We start from the raw sequence: 20,394 nt of genomic DNA on the forward strand, positions 1-20,394 counted from the left end.
AGCTAGTGAGGTGGGGCTCACTATGTAAAAATATTCAATACAGAGTATGTGGAGCAAATGAAGCTTGGGTCGACACAGTGTCATGCATGAAATATTGGGGGGGGGGTTAAAGAAAGCAAATATGATTATCATGTATGGTCAGTAAAAACAAAAGAAGGGAGGTGATGATTAGTGATCAGCAGTATGGTTCCATGCCAGGAAAGAGCACTACAGATGCGATGTTTGCTCTGAGAGTACTGATGGAGAAGTACAGAGAAGGTCAGAAGGAGTTGCATTGTGTCTTTGTGGATTTAGAGAAAGCATATGACAGGGTGACTAGAGAGGAGTTGTGGTATTGTATGAGGAAGTTGGGAGTGTCAGAGAAGTATGTAAGAGTGGTACAGGATATGTACGAGGGTAGTGTGACAGCGGTGAGGTCTGTGGTGGGAGTGACGAATGCGTTTAAGGTGGAGGTGGGATTACATCAAGGATCAGCTCTGAGCCCTTTCTTATTTGCAATGGTGATGGACACGTTGACAGATGAGATCAGACAGGAGTCCCCGTGGACTATGATGTTTGCAGATGACATTGTGATCTGTAGTGAGAGTAGGGAACAAGTGGAGGAGACCCTGGAGAGGTGGAGATATGCTCTAGAGAGAAGAGGAATGAAGGTCAGCAGGACTAAGACAGAATATATGTGTGTGAATGAGACAGAGGAATGGTGAGGATGCAGGGAGTAGAGGTGGTGAAGGTGAATGATTTTAAGTACTTGGGATCAACATTTCAGAGTAATGGTGAGTGTGGAAGAGAGGTGAAGAAGAGAGTACAGGCAGGATGGAGTGGATAGAGAAGAGTGTCAGGAGTGATTTGTGATAGACGAGTATCAGTAAGAGTGAAAGGGAAGGTCTACAAGAGGGTAGTGAGACCAGCTATGTTATATGGGTTGGAGACAGTGGCACTGACAAATAGGCAGGAGTCAGAGCTTGACGTGGCAGAGTTGAAGATGTTAAGATTTGCACTGGGTGTGACGAGGGTGGACAGGATTAGGAATAAGTATATTAGAGGGTCAGCCCAGGTTGGAAGGTTTGGAGGCAAAGCCAGAGAGACAAGATTACATTGGTTTGGACATGTGCTGAGGAGGGATGCAGAGTATATTGGGAAAAAGATGCTAAGGATGAAGCTGCCAGGTAACCGGAAAAGAGGAAGGCCTAAGATAAGGTTTATGGATGTGGTGAGAGAGGACATGCAGGCGGTTGGTGTGACAGAACAAGATGCAGAGGACAGGAAGAAATGGAAACAGTTGATCTGCTGTGGCGACCACTAATGGGAGCAGCCGAAAGAAGAAGACATGCAAGCAGTGAGGAAACTGTCATGAGAATATATTACTGGAGCTGCAGAGAAACCCATTACAGAGCCTGCAAAATGAGTCCAGTACAGACACTAGCATCCATTGAAAGAGGCTCTAAACCTTGTTCCTTGCCTTGCCTGAGGGTCAAAGAAAGAAGCTGTACTGGGCGATCCAGTCAAGAGCATTATGAATGTGTATGATATATCAGGGTCAACTACATCATGAATGCACATGTTATCAGGGACAACTGCATCATAAATGTATATGTATATTTGTAATAAGGTATTGTCAATTAAAGGTGGACAAACCTCATCGCATTGTCCACAATTGCTGCGACAATCCAGCTCTTGATATACCCATTACCAACCTTATAATCACTCTTGGTAGTCTAAGAGGGTCAATACATTACACATGCTGAGGGTGATAGCATACGCCCATCTTACTTGTCAGAATTCACACTGCTCTGCTATAACAAGCCAGGCACCCAAGTGTCTAGAGGAATCCTGTGGGATATAGCTGTCTCGGTATGGAATAAATCCAAAAATTAATATCTAGTGCTTAGGCCAGACAGAGAGAAGACAAAGTACAGAAAGAATGACTAGTTTCCATCCAGTAAACTAAATTACTGCAAGACTTTTCACTTAGTTGAGATAAGTCTCAATAAATCTGAAACGCCTTCAACAGCCATGCATCAAGTTAGATGTTTTTTAGGGCTCCTAGGGACTGCATAGGTACTACAATTAATAAACTTGTCAAACGCTCTACACACTGAAAGCAAAACACTGACTGTTGAGTAAAGGGTAGTTTCTATACAACAGCCCAAGAAAATGTGTGAACTTTTTTTTTTAATTTGCTTTTTATTTGATGTCATTTTCATTTAAACTAAATAATCCAGGAATAAACCGATAAATGCAAAAGTTTAGTGTGTACACAATTCCTTAAGGATCCACAAGAATGGTCCACAGACAACAAAGCTGTAGCTAAACCACTTAGTTTATTAAAATCAATTTATAGACAAAAGACTGGTTTTATACAAATCAGTTAAGTGTTTTTGTCCTTAACCAGCACTTCTTTAGAAATGATTTTAACAATCGAGTTACTTAACAGTTAAATACCTTAAATTGGTCAATGTCCAACAATGTTAGATACAAAAGATTGATGTCACAAAACATAAATAAGTTAGAAACAAAAAAATTAAAACTGTTAAAATTCTTGTATTACAGTATATGTAAACATACCAAACTCTACACTTTATAACAAGTCATTTAAACTAAAAATATAAAACATCCACAAATAAACAAATTTTTTCCTGTGGGTACATGTGGTGGATGAAAGGATGCCAAAGATTTGCACCAGGGATGGATGGTATAATCCCGGAATTTTGCAAACTCTTACCTGATAACATCTTGAAAATCTTACTCATTGCATTCCAAGAAGTTAAAACTACAGCAAACATCCCTCCCTCCCTCGTGGAAATATTCTATCATCTCTCCCATCTTAAAACCAAATAAAGAGCCCAACGTTTGCACATCATACAGGCCAATCTCTTTGCTTAACATTAACTGCAAGATATTTATGCCTATCTTAGCAGACAGATTAAAGAATATTCTTTTAATATTAATTCATGAAGCCCAAACTGGGTTTATCAAAAACAGAAAGGTACAAGACAATGTAATTAGATTACTGTCCTTAATAGACTTAGCAAACAAGAAAAAATGAGCTTTCTATTTTAAGCTTTGATATAGATAAAGCTTCTGAATCCCTAAGTTGGCCATATCTGTTTAAAGCTCTGCAAAAATACAATTTCTCCCTAAACTTTATAGGATTAATTAAAAAAGTATATGAAAAGTCCATAGCCTATGTAAAGATTGGATCTTACCTGTCTAGCCCATTCAAAATATTAAGAGGTACTAAACAGGGGTGCCCCTTCTCCCCATTACTCTTTGCCCTGACTATTGAGCCTCTTGCAAATTATGTTAGAAATAATTATGGTGTTGAAGGATATAAAGTGTCAGACAAATTATCCCCCAATATACAACTGTATGCTGATGACTTACTAATAATTTCTAATGATATTGAAAATTCAGTAGATCTCCTATTGCATAATCTAGACTTCTTTGCAAACATCTCTAGTCTAAAATTCAATCACAACAAAACTCAGGCACTTCTAGTGAATAAAAACATTACTATGAAACTTAGATCAAAAAGAGACAAACTGGGAGGGCATGCATATTAAATATCTAGGTATCATTATTGAATCTAATTATTAAATATCTAGGTATCATTGAATCTAATTATAAAAAGTCACTCACATCTAATTACCATCTAATTGGCAACAACTCATAAACTAGTCTAAATGACAGTTGGAACAGACTCTTCTTCACATTAGAAGACAGACTTTAATCAAGATTATACTGTTACCTAAAAATCTTATTCATTGGCAAGCTCTAATAATTCTCCCCACCTGTCAAAACTAAACAGAAAATTGATAACTTATTACTCAAATTCCTTTGGTATCCCAAAAAACTAAGAATTTCTCTTCTTTAGCACACCACAAGCTGGGATGAAGCAGATATAGGGTTTCCAAATATTGACTTTTATTTAAACTCCACATTTATTAACATAGTGTGGCTTTGGAATAATGCTTCTTATACATCATATTGGAAATCAATACACAAAATCCTTACTTTTTAACAGCAATAGGACATTGCTTGAACCATGCACTCAAATACACACAAATATCTTATATATGGATTTTAAAAATATACATTCAAAGTGAAAGATAAAAAAACAGATATTCTTGTTGTTTAAAAAAACTTATATTGTATAATCAATTAATTAAAAATGTATTAATAATTATGCTTCCTATTGCTTACACAAATGAATTTTGATAGCTTTTGATACTCAGAAAATGTTAGAATTTAAGAAGGGTGACCTGTTAAATTGGAATCAATTTATCTCAGCTAATAAAATAAGTTCTGCAGACTATTTGATCAGCAGATATAGTTTGCAAAATTGCAATTGGCCGGACATCCAAACTTGTAAGGATTTTATACATACTAAGCTCATACCCTCATTAGAGGCTTACACAATAAGAGTAACTTAAAAATCTTATCTCAACAATTATTAATAGCTCACCCAAGAATACGTCATACATAGCAGTTACTTATAAAATTCTCAGAAATGATTTTATCAAAACAGATGTTTCTTTTTGGAATTATTGAAGTGAAGTTAATAGACAAGTATTCTCAGAAAAAGATAAAATACTTTGTTTACAGTCGGTGAAATGAAATGCTGGAGATGTGGACACTCTGATACTGACTGGATACATATGGTTATTAATTGCAAAATAATTTCCCCATTTTGGTTAGACTTTAAGTATCTTTGTAAAGCTGTATGCAATGACAACTGTATAATTTCTGACTCCCTTATCCTTTTCAATGTTCATGGTCATGAAGTCATTCCTAAAATCCAAACATTTTTACTATGGTCCATCCTCTCTATAGCAAGGACAATTGTTACTAAAAATTGGAAATCCCAAGTTACTCCCATCTTTAAAGTTGAGTTTATTCATCTTGTGAAATACAGTTGTAAGAATGAGACTAATAACACAACCTATCATTTAATTGCTTGGACAAAAGTGTCTAATCTGTTAGAGAAATATTAAGTGTTCTCCTATGTATAATTTTTTTTAGTTGTTATGGACATTGTATATAGTTTATTTGTTTTTTTCTTGTTACTATAATGTTAAGTTAATGTGTTATAAAATGAATAAAACATTCTGGAAAAAAAATATTTGGTCTACTTCCTATGGAGTACCATACTCTGCTTGGGATCCAATTCTGAAGTGCTGAAAAAAAGGCAAACTTACTTGCTCAGGTTGTGCCTGTAGCACAAACCTTGCATTTAAGCAGATCTGCACAAAACGTTTCATTTGTTTGGCCTGTGACATTATCTACGATGGAGTAGGAGATTTTAAGAGTACTCACTGGTTTTCTGTAAGTCTACTGTAATATTTACATTGCTGATAATTTTTTCCTTCAGTCTCTAGCCTCATGCTCATAATTTATATCGTGTTGCACCTGACTCTGGCAGAACACACACAACGAACTATAAATAAATATGTAAACAAATGCCAGACAAGAGAGGGCACCAGCTTTTTTAGTGCTGCTGATACTCATGCAAAATGCAGGTCCCAGTCAAATGCTTGTTCAGATGTGTCCTTCTCATGTGCAATAAAATTAACAAAGACTACAACATCTGTTTAAACTCTGGCCACAGAAGGATTAGGCCCCCAGAACTGCCCACACCACTCCAGACATTGGATAGTAATTTCTTGTTTCTACCAATGGCAGGTCTTCCTCCATACCGAATTATTCCCGTCATATTCCTTGCTGCACTTTTACAATCCTTAAAGCGTAGGCTCTATGACAGCTTTAGGTCCATTTAATTATTTGCTGGAATTATTACTTCTCCTTTACTTTTGTACCCCGTTACTGGATTTTTACTACTGAGGTGCATTATTCTTTATTTTTTGTACTGATTTTAAGCTCCTGAGCTTTAAACCATTGCTCAAATCATACCAAATCTCACCATATTTCTGCATCTTCTTGCTTCTCAACACAGTTGAAAAACAGAGTATCATTAACAAAATGACAAAAGTGCTCTTGTAAACTAATTCTTATAAACATATTTCAATGGGACTGTGAGATGTCACCTATCATAATCTTGTCATCTGAATGGATACCATTTATGTCCTTCCTGCCTCCCCATTTCTTACAGAGCATTTTATCCATACTACTGTCTCAAGCCCACTGTTCAAGTTCCTGACATGTTCCCCAGCCCTTCATGTGACAATGTCAAACAGTTCACATCCTCAGGTCATTTCAGAATAACATTTTGTTTAGTACATGAAAGAACTGTATTACTTGTGTTTAATTTCCCACAAGACTTTTGGGTTTCTAATACCATGACAAGAATGTACCCCATTCCAAAGTCAAGGAATGATTAGAGTACATGAAATTAGTACTGTTTCATTCTTTAGTGTTAGCCAGAATGAGCCAGAAATGCCTCCTTCTGTAATTCATATTGAATTATGTGTATTGGTAGCATATTTAAGTATGACTGTAAATTCTTTTTCATTAGACCCACTGCTCCGACTACTACTGGAAATATCTGGGTATCTTTCTGTTTTATTTTTCTTTTTTCTTTCTTTTTTATTTTTTCAGTTTTGTCCATTGTGGTCTTCTTGATATGAATACATGTTGTCTTTGAGTGTGGTTTCAGTAGCTTGTAGACATTCTACATCTGTTTCCTTAAGCAGTAATTGTGTGACTGTCCCTTACACTGAGATCCAGCTATCAAGTCAGTAGCAGTAATTGAATGACTGTCCCTAACACTGAGATCCAGCTATCAGGTCAGTAGTGCCATCTCCTACCTGTCTTGTTCCCATTCATCTCCTTCTTCACTTTTTATTATTAACCTTTTACAAGACCCATGACTCCCTAAAGGAGTTTATTAGTAGTATGATTAGATGTGACTGACTAGTTTGTGTGTGTGTGTGTGTGTGTGTGTGTGTGTGTGTGTGTGTGTGTGTGTGTGTGTGTGTGTGTGTGTGTGTGTGTGTGTGTGTCTATGATTTGAGGGTTGGAAAGTCAGTCATTCATGGGGAGACATCTTACTAATTCTACAAGATTTTGAAGCCATGTTCTTTTCCTTTGTTTTGTGATAGTTATGTCACATGTACCACTTGACTAGTTCATCTGGTGATCTTGTTTTACTTACTTTTAGGTTACAAGGATATCAAGATGACTATCTTTCTGGATGGACTCATGAATGGATTATATTTGGACACTGCTGGGCCTTTTTCCTAGTGAAAGGAGTAATACAGTGCCTTCTGTTCAAGGAATGGGCCAGGCCATTTTTGAGTACCACAACTCTGAATTCAAAATTAGCCTTCTTCTTATAATGTTAGATTCATTAGAGAATACAGCTTCCAAATACATTAGATGCTAAAGTGCCCTAAAGTGACTCTTGAAGAGTTCTGCCCAATACCAATATAGTTCAGCTACATACCTGTATCAGTATTGTTGGTGAGACATCACACTTCCTGCCATGGCACTGTTGCACAATGACCATTGGTCTGCCATGTCAGCATGGATGTATAGTAATATTTGAGAGGGGATCGAGCATAGTTTTCAAACTGCTAGCATTTGGAAGTGTAAGCTGCAACTCACCTCTATCACCTCCAGAATGCCATCTTATTTGATTGTGCAATGCTGTTCATGCATATGCATTATGGTATGTTATGAAAACACTCTATACAGCACTGAATGAATACATACCATTTCCTTTACTAGAATGTACTTCATACTAGCAGGGTAAGTCCACATTTGGCAGTAGTCTGAAATGGTAAACAGCATGCTATGGCAGAGTGTTTTACTTTACAAATTATAATGCATGCAGGTTTGATTATAAAGACTGTTGCCTAGAGAGCTTTTGACTGTCTGAAGGATGGTGTGGGATCCTGGTGACAATATATACTTTTTAAAATTTTGGCCATAAACATGTCTAAGGACATTTAAATCACACTGGATCTGTATTAGGTTTACATGCAATTATGTTTTTGTTTCCTTTAAAATATAATCTGTGTTATTTATTTATTTTCAAACAAAATGTATGATGATTTTTACATGGATGATGATGTAAGTAATTCTGCAGTAAGTACATTGGGTGACCTGACAGCAAATCAGGAAAGACCTTGCAGAAAGCTCCATCTACTACATGGATGAATGTCTGCTCCCTGTGTTAGCAGGTGAGTAATAGGTACAACTCTGAGAAGAACAGCTCAAGCGTACACCCTTTAAGCTTATGCATCTACTCATAACAGGATGAGGAGAAGACGGATCCTACTTTTATGGTGTAAGGAGCCTAGGAAAGTCACAACTGGACAAATAAACATGAGCCAACACATGTTTCTTCTAGAGGATTAGGGACTGTGAGTTAAAAAGGAGAACAATAATATGGGACAGCACATTAATGACTAGTACAGTATTCAGCCCCTAACATGGAAACAGATAGGTTATGGGGAAATAGGCTGGAATCCTATTTGATGACATTTATTTAGGAATGCCTCAATGTTATTGAAAACAATTTACAATACACTCAAGAAATGTAAGACAAGTATAATATTGTCACATATAACAGAAATCTAAAGTGCTATATCAGTAAAACTGCAGATACATGGTCAATCCTAAATCACTACACCATTTTCATGTTGGTGTGGTTACAGCACACTTACTTTAACTTGTGATCACTGGTATGCAGCTTTGTGGTTGTGTACTACACAATGTCGTAAGTTATTTGTGCATATTCACTGGTAAAATGTTCTCATGCTCTTTTATCACTTAAATTTATGATTTACAAAAATGTTGGTGTGACCTTGCTCCGAAATGCATACTATGTAAGTTAGAGCTTCTCTCATTTGGCCTCCAGGGGCCCAGTAAAAAGGGAAGCACCAGTATAAACATAACACATTATTACAAACAGAAGGGACTGTGCATAACGGAAGTGCCATGCTACACCTCGTTGTCTGCTCACAATTATTGTGTTATGCTGCAGCTACAAAAATCACGCCACTGTTCATAAGTTCATAGGTAAGTACTAGGCTATTGGCCCTAGGGCATAATTAAGCCTAGCCAAAATGTTTCGGCTTTCGCCTCCCATGAGGTTTAGTTACCTGCGCCTCTGTCGAGCAGGGCCACAGACATGATTCCTGGGATGAATTTCCTGTTTCCCATCCACTCATCAAGATTCCTCTTGAAGAGCGCTAGTGAGGGGCTCTGCCTCATATATATGGGGACCTTATTCCAGAGCAAGGGGAGTCTCTGGGACATGAATCTGTCCCTCCAACAAGTCCTGTTTATTGTTGCTGTCAGGTTAATGTCCCTTGAGCGTGTAACCCCTGGTGGATTGGGTTTTCCTTAGGTAGAGCATTTCCAGCAATTCGGGGTTTGCCATAGCATTGTATGTTAGGCATAGGTCACCTCTGAGTAGTCGGTAAGCAACCGAGTATAGTTTGAGTTTTTTTAGTCTTGTGGCATAGGGCATGTGTTTAAGACCCGTTATCCTCTTTCTGAGGTACTTTTGAGGCCTCTCCAGTTGTTGCAGATGTCTTGTAAGGTACATCCCGAACTGGGCATTGTATTCAATTAGGGGTCTAATGAGTGATGAGTAGAGGGGGACAATAACTTCCTTATTCCTAGATGCAAACCCCTTTGTGATAAGATGGGCCATGTAGAAGGATTTTCTAACCACTTTCTAACCACTTTAGCGATGTGGTTGCCGAAGGAGAGGTTACTATCCACCTGTGTCCCTAGGTCTCTTATCACACTCTCTGTGATAAGTGGGCTGTCACCTATGTTGTAATTTATTGGTATTTGGTTTTTCCCAAAAGGTATGACAATGCACTTTTTGGCATTTAACTTGAGGCCGTGATTTTGGCACCACATATCTGTATCAGTGAGACCCCTCTGAAGGATGTCTATGTCAGTAGAGTCTCAATTATGGCGCCCAGTTTGCAGTCATCTGCAAATTTGTTAGCCATAATCCCTCCGTGTTTTTTGGACCTCGGAGAAATAGATGTTGAACAGGAGAGGTCCCAATACTGAGCCCTGTGGTACTCCACTAGGCACAGGTTTGGAGTCTGCTCTAGCGATCCCTATTACTCACTTTATAAGCCAATGAAAATATTCACTGAGCTGAGCTTCTTTGGAGAGGTATTAATGAACAGGATGCAGTATAGTGCATTTGGGAAGATACAAGATAGATTCTGTGAAGGAAATTCCACCTTGATTTGCACCTTACCCAGCTCAAAAAACTGCCTCCACAAAGGTATACAGTGCTAACCTCTGAAAACATCATTGCTACTTTTCACTGATGAAAAGACCTTTCTTCAAGTTATATCACTTTAACCTGGTATAACCTGCAGGTTTGTTTACCTTCAGGTTATTTTATATAGTTTTGCCCCATGTATTCTGACCATTATGAGTCCCTCAAACCTCAACATGCTATCATCCAGGCAGCCACAGGTTTACTTCTGTCCTTACTAGCATTCTTGCAATGGGGGCCTTTTCATTCAACTCCTGATCTCCTCCCCTTGCACAGAGAACATGTAACAGATGTTACCTTGTGGGCAACTACACCTCCTTATGCACCAGTATACTACTGTATACCTGCTAAGGAAAGCTACTGGATTCCCTGCTTGCAAAGTGCATGCCTCAGGACCATACCAGGTGATCCACCTCCAAGGGGATGCAGCCTAGGATGTCTGTATTCCAGCCATTACCCTGAAGACAGGCACCCCAGTCCTCCTCATGTTAGCACCAGCTGGTACCTGTGCTGCCAACTCAACACAGCAGTTCACCTGTGTTATAGCCAGAGCTTTATCTCTGTACGCCAATAGAGCTGGTCAGTTTTGGGATGTTTGGCTTTGATGAAGTCTACATAAACCGCATAATGAATTTGTATCCAGGAATCCTGTAGCATGCATCAAAAATAAATCTTTTTGTTCACGTGATCCTCAGGTGATTAAAACCAGTAAAAAAATGAGTGATGATGCAATCTTAAAATACTATCAAAACATACCAAAAAGCAAGCTCAGATTTTAATCAAGATGAAACTCGCCTGCAATATTAAAGATCTTAGCAATCACTGGGTAAATGCATTAAGCAAACAGGAAAAACATACCTACTGTAATGAGTCAGAGTAGGAAACGGCACTTCTTAAAAAGCAACACAATCTCAATGTGAAGGTGAATTAATAAGTAGTGCCTCATCACACTGGAAGAGCTAGACACTGTTTCAAAGATTGTTTTTCATGTGTACCTAGAAGAGAAGAAATGGTACATTTTTCAGCTACTTTAGAAAAATAAACAAAATCCAAACTGATCAGGCAATAATCACACCATTAAATAATGTGACTTACTTTGTATGTCTCTAAAGATCACATTTACATACATTAAAATACCACTTTTAATACAAGGGTATACTAAATAATTAACAGGTGTGCACAAGAACAGAAAAGGAAGCTGTTTGTGCATTTCTGCGGGGTGGAAGAATGTAACAGCAGTATAATAAAAGAGCAGGACAGGAAGAGAGGAGGGTTTCACACTTTGAAACACAATGAATGGAAAGGAAGTAACTCCACAGGACACATGTTCATGCAGAAAGGCAATAATAACCTCTCTAGAGATGTCAGGATTAAAAAAGTGAAGGGATTTAACAATGTACATTTGTTTATTTCTATTTCTTTACAATCTGTTTACTAAGGTAGATCAACCTAAGGGTAAGGCAGCAAATAGTGAAATAAGCAATAAAAGTAATACCAGTATACAGAACATCTGTTGTTAAAAGTTGTAGGGAAAGCAACAACAAACAATGTAACAGACAACAAGAGAAAGAGAGGTAATACAAGTATAACAGCTGAGGGGAGTGAAACAATGAAACAACATTTGATCAACAGCATCAGTGTACATGTAATGTAAAGTAGTACAAGGACAGAGATAACACTGTACCTGACCAGTAAAGAGGAAAAAAATCACTATGAGAAGAGAACAGAAAGGAAGACAGGCAGGAATGCAGCAGCTTAAAAGTAAAGTGGAGAAGCAGGTGTCATGATGGGGAGAGGCAGGGTTGAAAAGTAAAGTGGAAGAGAAGGGATTACACAAAAATGCTATGCAAACGTGGATTAACTGCTGGTGAACCTGTTTTTGCAAAACCCAGACCCTGACAAATTAAAATCCATAGATATACATATAAATAAAAGCAAGGTTACATAACAAATGCACAAACTAATGGTTTTTGTTTTCATTTTTACCAGAGAAAAATGCCATAAAAGTCCCAGACTTTAGACACAGAGTAATGGAAAAACAATATGGTTTATTTGAGCTTAGCATTTCAGGCCAGAGCACACATTCAGCATAACTTGTATTTTTTCCTATACGTATTCATTTCAAAACTGTCAGTTTCCTTAGAAGCTGTTTTAATTTGGCCTATACAGAAATACAGAAAAAAATATAATAATAAGGACAAATTGCACAAAAAATATTGGTATAATTCCTGTAACTTCTGTTCAAGACAACAGAAATTAAATTTTTCATAAGCATAAATTAGTGTTTCTGGATATACATGTTGAAGAAATACTGAATATAAGTTAAGCTATATCTACATCCTCTATGGTCATTGTAGAACACACAAAACAGATGATAATAAAATATAAAGAAGCCCTTTAAAATGGTTATAAGCCACTACAAATATATATGTATTAAAGGAGGATACTGACTAGAATAAGTATTTCTAGAACATAAAATATAAGCATTATTTCTAAACAAACTAACAGAAATTCTTCAGTAGTAAATATTATGAGATATGTGGGTAGCTAGAGTCGTAAACACAGAAATGAGAAAAACAAAAACAAAGTGAAACAAATTAAATGGCATAGCCTATAGAAAATGGGTAAAGAAACGGAGTAGAAGGTATTAAGTTAAAGTAATAAATTGCAAGAGGGATGCAATAAAATCATAGGTGACTCCATTGTGAGACACACAAGGAGAAGGTTAGGGACAGCTGTCTATTGGGTGGCAGGATCCATCAGATCACACATTCACTCAAGTCTCTCAACAGCAAGTACTGTTATGACTCCATCATAGTTCATGTTGGTGTGAATGACTTGAGACGTACCTCAATGGACTATATGAAGACAGCCATGATTGAGCTTTCTGTCCCAGGCAGGTACACACACACACACACACACACACACACACACACACACACACACACACACACACACACACACACACACACACACCCAGACTCCACCCAAGAAACCACAGCCAACTACTCTGAATGACTACCGACCAGTTGCTTTAACCTCGACGGTAATGAAGTTCCTGGAAAGGCTGGTCAAAGATCATATAGCCTCAATCTTATCTGTGTCACTGGATGCACTGCAATTTCGCATACAGGACAAACCGCAGTACAGGGGATGCCATCTCACTAGCTCTCCATGAAACACTGATCCACTTAGAAGGCAAAAACTGCTATTCATCAATTTCAGTTCTGCCTTCAACACTGTCATCCCTCAGAATCTGATATCGAAGCTACTTCAACTGGGCATAGACTCTCATTTATGCAACTGGATTCTGAGCTTCCTTACTGAAAGGCTTCAAAAGGTTTTTGTGGGAGACAACAGCTCCAGAAGTATCATCCTGAACACAGGAGTACCACAGAGGTGTGTCTTAAGCCCTCTCCTTTTCACTCTGCTGACACATGACTGCATGGCCACACATGAGACAAACAGGATCATCAAATTTGCGGATGACACCACTGTTATAGGCCTGGTCAAAGACAGAGAGGAGGAGGCCTACAGGAATGAGATTGATCAACTACTGGTCTGGTGTGACAGCAAAAATCTAGCACTGAATGTCAGCAAGACAAAGGAGTTGATTGCTGATTTCAGAAGATCTTAAGTACCACACAAACCTCTAATGATGAAAGGGATGACAGTGGTTCTTGGGTCTTCATCTCACGGAGAACTTATCCTGGTCAGTCCGTGTATCCAGCACAGTCAAAAAATGGTTGCACTTTCTAAGGAAACTTAGGAAGGCAAAATTACCAAGCTCCATACTTCAGACCTTTTTTAGGGGCACCATTAAAAGTGTCCTGACCAACAGCATTGCAGTCTGGTATGGGAGCTGTAAAAATCAGGATCAGAAGGCTCTCAAGAGAGTTGTAAGGTCAGCAAAAAGAATTATTGGCACCTCCCTTACTCCTCTGGAAGATCTACACAAATGCCGGTGCATAGACAGGGCCAAAAAGATTTCCAGCAATCCAACACATCCTACCAATGGTCTGTACACTCGCCTACCCTCTGGCAGGAGATACAGAAGCCTGCATTGTAAGACCACCAGACTAAAAAACAGTTTCTTTCCGCTCTCTGTTACACTGTTGAACTCTTTGGAAAAATGAAGCATGACGTTTGTTACATAACTAGCCTATCAAGGGGCTTATTTTATGGATGTGCAATAACTAAGTGCAATACTAAGGTGGCTCATCTACACACTGAAGGACTGTAAAGTGCAATATACAAACTGTGCAATAATTCAGTCTAATCATAGATATGATGCTATTGTTTCAATTTTACTTTGACAATATTACCTTCATTTTGTTCCTTGTCTCCTGTTCTGGGATGGGTGTGGGTCACTGCTGTCCTACTTTATTTACAAATTGCTACTTATTAAATTTCTACTGTGATATTTTATAAATTTTTCTCTATCTATATGTGCAACTATTTCCTGCATTGAGAATGAAGCGTTGTAATTTCATTCAGCTACACTGCTGTGTAGTTCTGAATGACAATAACATTTTCTTTTACTTTGACTTGACACCAAAATGAAGACCCATCAAACATGTCTGATGAAAGACAGAAGCTAAGAAACTTAAATGCACACAGATTAACTCCTTAAACTATATCTAGAAAATTAACATAAATTTTGTAAAACACGCATTTTAACTATTATAGAAATCACAGCTGCCATGCAAAAAATCACCATCATTTGCAATATTTCCAATTAAAATATTTCAATAATGCATAATAATAATATTGTAGGAAAACAGCATCTATGGGATTCAGAAAGAGCTGCCACTCTGCAGAACTTATTAACTCAGAATGTTCCTGCAGTGTAGGAATCTCAAGCAATTCAGATATGCATCTCCCACTATGGCTTTACAGTAGCACAGGCTGTAGCACAGGCTGTAGCACAAACAGTGATCTCACTGGCTAATGTCCAATAGTCACATGCTCTTCCCTAGAAGTGCAGATGGCATTGAATAACATGGCAGAATGATTCACTTAGGGTTCATAGGTAGTTTCTAAGCGTGCAGACCAGGTGACCATTAAGGAGTCTAATATAACTTCCCAACTGCCCCAAAGTACTGCATGGTTAAGTGGCTTGCTCTAGGTCACACAGTAGACAAATGAAAACTGATAGAATCAAACCCTGTACCATAGGAAGCAGCTTAACAGTTAATAGTCTTAATCCTATGGGTTAACTTTACAAAGCTATTTTTTTTTTATGAGAATGAAAAAGTGTGCAACCATCAAAAGATGACATATACCTCTTCACCCCTACAGGCAGTTATCTCAAAACCATCTGCATATGAGTCTGTGCTGTGTGTGGATGCATACATGCATGTCTGTAAGGGCATGAATGTGGCTGCACAGGTATGTGCGAATGTGTACACACTATTGGAAGGTGCCTGTGCAATCATGTTGATTGGGTTGGTGGGGGGGGGGGGTACTGCTGTGATCAGGTCTGCCAGTGCAGCGTTCGATTCACAGATGTGGTAATTAGTCACTGATGAGGTACTTCTCTGCATGATTTTACCACATCTCTAAGTTGTAGATTACTGCTAGTAATTAGCCACTAATGAGGCACTTCTCTGTCTGGCTATACCGCATCTCTAAGTCATAGATTTTTGTTGTCACAGTAATTGGCAGACCTGCAATAGCTGGCAGTGATGATTTTTCTAAGTCCTAGACAACATTAAACTTTATTCATCATTCATGCCAAAGGGTATTAATACATATAGATAGTCTGAAAACATTTCCCTGAAAGTAAATTCTAGGTGCACAGTCTTCCTACATACAATAGGAAACTGTTATGGACATGTATGACAAGCTAACAATTCAAGTTATCACCTGAACAGAAGCACAACTCAAGCTGTCATTGTTTGTTTGTGTCTTTTGGCTTTTCCCAGTTAGGGGTCGCCACAGCGGAACTCCGGTCCGCTAATGATTGGCAGTAGATTTTTACGTACTGGCTTGCCGGGCCTAAAGCACAACCTTCAACGAAGAAACGCCCATTCACGCATGTCGCTACACAGAAGACGCTCTAACTGAGAATCGAATGGGCAATGCCTAACTGTGAGGCAACAATGCTACCGCAGCACTCAAGCTGTCATTGCCACTCTAAAACTAATAGTTGGACTGGACTTCACATTCTGATAACGTCTACCACCATCAACATCCAGAAGGGAAACCATTTGTAGTAGTTATAGTACAACAGTTAGTGAGCAAGGTTATTTGCTTATATTCTCAGGCACAAAACCTACATTTAAACTGAGGCCATTGCAGCATATAAAATATTATAATGGCATCAAGCCTGTGATTCAGCACAAAAAGGGCAGCTTTGACTAACTCTGATTGTTCAGTAAAAGGAATCATTATGAGCTTAAAACTTCATCTAATTCCCTGCATGGTTTATATATAAGTTTGGATACCAAATGTATATTGGCTACAAATAGCAACTCGGCCCTGTTTATTAAGGTTTGTGCTTCTTTCTTTAAGGAAGGTATTCTCCTGCCATGAAACATGCACTACCATGATTAAAAAGTGTCAATGTAAAAAGTCTAGAACTAAGGTAAGCTTCTGGGTTGACTTCTTAGAAATAATTGCTACATAAGAACAGAAAAATAAACCTTTTACAAAGACAATGAGTGAAGGAAGACTATAAGGGCCACTAGTGCTATCAAAATTCAAAAATATTAGAGGGCAGCATCAATATATCTAGATAATATTAAAAATTGTAAAAATTTTCTTGCATCATGGATGACACTAAGATAGGCATAATTGTGATTAAATTAGTGGTAGAAAATAGAGTTACTTTTTATTCATGCATTCTACAGACCACAAGACAATGCATGCTTGAACCCCAAGCAGTATATTGACTACCTGGTGCAGAAGAGGTTAGTGTTGTACCGGACCATAACCTTGCCCCAAACCATGAATTCACTGCCATCATGACCTTCACTACTATGATAATGACTTACAAAAGTAATGATCATAAATAAGATTTTAGAGAAATGTGATGGTACTTTTTCATCTATGATTTACTTAACTTCTTGAAAAGAAGAATCATAGATGGTATCTTCCATTTTACTACCTTTGCATGACTGTCATAACATTTTTGAGTTGAAACATCTTAAAAAGCTTTAATTTTAGAATTTCTTCCAGCAGCACCCCTTATTTGTGTGAAAGATGTTTCCTTAATATCTAGAACTATTTAAACAATTTGGTAAAGTGCTTCATCTTAGTTTGCTTCATAAACCATAATCAGATGTATTTATACATTATTCCTATATTAAGTTTCCCCTAGCTTCCCTCTTTCTATATTAAGTCTCAAGATTTATTCTAATTCCCTTTTTAAAGATTCTTCTTAGCTACTACACCTTCATTTTCTTTTACCTTGGCCACTGAGTGTTCTGTTTTCCTACCCCCTTTGCATTAAAATTTAGAACGTTCATACCCATTCTTTCTAAAACTCAGGATGGGACATTTTTCTCTAATCTTCGATGCTACCTGCTTCCATTATAATAGTTTCTTTCCCCACTCTTTTAATTTGCTTTCATTTACAGATACTGAAAAAACATTATTTCTCTCTGGCAAGTCACAACGCCATCCCAGCAAGCACTTACAAAGAATATGGAATACAAATAAGACTTGGTTTTTACTTCTTCACAGTTTCACACATTAGCTTAATAATGAATTCTAACTATGATCCCCAGAACCATCTCCAGACAATTTTGCATTTGCAAATGCTTGTTTTTTAAGTGGATATCGTAAGCAGCAAAACATATGACTGAGTGACTGACATGACCCTGGAGAAGTAAGTGGGACTTTAACATGGATAACATATGGGATAACTGATGGATGATGAATGTTATCTATAAATTTTTTGACAATGACATGGTGCCATGTAACAGGAAATGATGTCAAAAATTCAGCTTAAGAGGTTACTTAGTTTATGTTGGCAATGAAACAAGATAACATGGTAACCCTGTAGTACAAAAAAACTGAAATGTACATTGGAAATTTCACAAAATACTCAAGAAAAGCCAAAAAAAAGTTGAAAAAAGTGCACTGCTCGTCTCACAATACAGTTATAAGATATCATCAGACTTTTCTGGGTGTCAAAGAAATCCAGAGCTGTTAAATAGGTGACTGATGGCTTTGTGCAACAACGTGACAAAGAGTTTTGTTATCACATAGTCAACAAATAAACAAATTATGAAAGCCTAACATATCTGTCTAGTATATTGCACTTTTCTGTTGAAAGCGCGTAACAGCTGAAAGGTACATGTACAAATGTGTTACTACACAGCAGTCACACAACCTACCACATTGCTTGCATTTGTTGGCCACTACATCTGGGCAAAGATATTTGTAGTCGATTATGCATCTTATTATTTCTGTTGTCAGCTGTAGAGTGAGACATTTCTTTAAGTTTTTTCTAACTCACAACTTGAAAGACTCTAAAAGCATCTGGCTAACTTGTCATATGTTCCTTTGTTGTAGTATCCAAGAGTCTATTGCTGTTGTGACATTTTAGTGTTTCATTATCACTCTTTTACTAACTCACATCACATTTAACGTTTAGCATGATGATTATCTACCTTCCTCATCAACTCGCCTTCTCTCTTTTTTCTTACAGTCACATACACCATGAATCCCTCACTGGTAAGATCAGACCATAAACTAATCTCACTGGATATTCACATCCCGACCCCACCCCCTACCCAGAAAACCACAGTGAAAAACTTCTCTAAAGCAAATTTCACACTCCTCAAAACCGAGGTGGAATCCTTCAAAGCCCCAGGGCCTGTGGAAAATGTGGCCCAGACCGCAGAATCCTTTATAAATGCATTCTATGAACACCTTCAGGAATGCATGGATCATGCGATCCCAAATAAAACCAAGATCCAATCCTCCAAAGGCAGACGTCCTGTCTAGTGGACCCCAGCCATAAACAAACTATACAGCAACAGTGGTCCCGCTCCATAAAGGTGATGCCTCAACGGATCCTGGAAACTATCACCCCATAAGCCTGACTAGCTTGGTCTGCAAAGCTATGGAAAGGATCATCATGGACCTCATAAATAAACTCAACCAAATCAGCAGAAAACGGATGTAGCCCCACACCACAGCAGAGTCCAGTTCTCGAGCCAAAAAAGTTTCAGGACAATCTTTTATTAATGCAAAACACAAAGTCCTCCAGACATATAAACGCCTTAGTTCAAACAACACACTGCGTTTTCGTTCCCAATAGACTTCATCAGAAAAAAACAATGCATCCATTACTATGCCTATATATAGTCTTGTCTATTGATAGACCATAATTACATTCAATTAGTGTTCATTGTTATGCTTAAAGCAGAAATACCAAACACTAAAAACACAATCAAGTTCCTTAATACAGCATATGCTGCCCATAAGTTACAATCATAAAATTAAAAATTAAAAATATATATATATAATTAACATTTAAAATACAAGCTTGTTATAATAAATAAATGTATTATAAATATATGTTAATTGATTTAAAACTAAACAGTGTGTTGTTTGAACTAAGGCGTTTATATGTCTGGAGGACTTTGTGTTTTGCATTAATAAAAGATTGTCCTGAAACTTTTTTGGCTCGAGAACTGGACTCTGCTGTGGTGTGGGGCTACATCCGTTTTCTGCTGATTTGGTTGAGTTTGGAGTCCTTTTGGCAGTTCCTTACCTCATAAATAAAGATATTGGGGACCTACAAACACTGGATCCTACCCAGTTCGGCTTTGTTAAGGGCAGATCCTGCCTCTTAAACCTGGTTGATTTCTTTGAAACAGTCACCAAGGCCATTGACGAGGGGAAGGTGGTCCACACAGCCTACCTGGACCTCCCAAAAGCCTCCGATACAATACCCCACTTGGGCATTATAGATAAGCTCACCAGCTTAAATATAAACCCCTATGTCACTAGATGGATTGCAAACTGGCTCAAGGACAGAACCCACATGGTTTGAATTGCTGGAGCCATGTCAGACTCCAAACCAGTTACAAGTGGTGTCCCACAAGGCTCAGTCCTGGGATCTCTCTTGTTCGGTATATATTTTTCGGAGGTACAGGCCAACACGGAAGGACTGCGGCTGACCAAGTTTGCAGATGACTGCAAACTGGGTGCCATAATCG

The 20,394-nt window shown here is 38.0% G+C and overlaps 1 long non-coding RNA gene across 2 annotated transcripts in view; it reads right to left on the reverse strand.

Moving 5' to 3' along the window:
- LOC122809489 overlaps positions 1–20,394 on the reverse strand; it is a 1,088,146-nt gene that overhangs the window by 612,413 nt on the left and 455,339 nt on the right. For both annotated transcript variants that reach the window (XR_006365912.1, XR_006365911.1), the window contains exon 4: positions 11,075–11,211. This is a non-coding gene — a long non-coding RNA (uncharacterized LOC122809489). The remainder of the gene's footprint in view (positions 1–11,074; positions 11,212–20,394) is intronic.

Source organism: Protopterus annectens, chromosome 8.part0, assembly GCF_019279795.1.
Source record: "Protopterus annectens isolate FY-2018-M chromosome 8.part0, PAN1.0, whole genome shotgun sequence".
Lineage (NCBI taxonomy): Eukaryota > Metazoa > Chordata > Ceratodontiformes > Protopteridae > Protopterus > Protopterus annectens.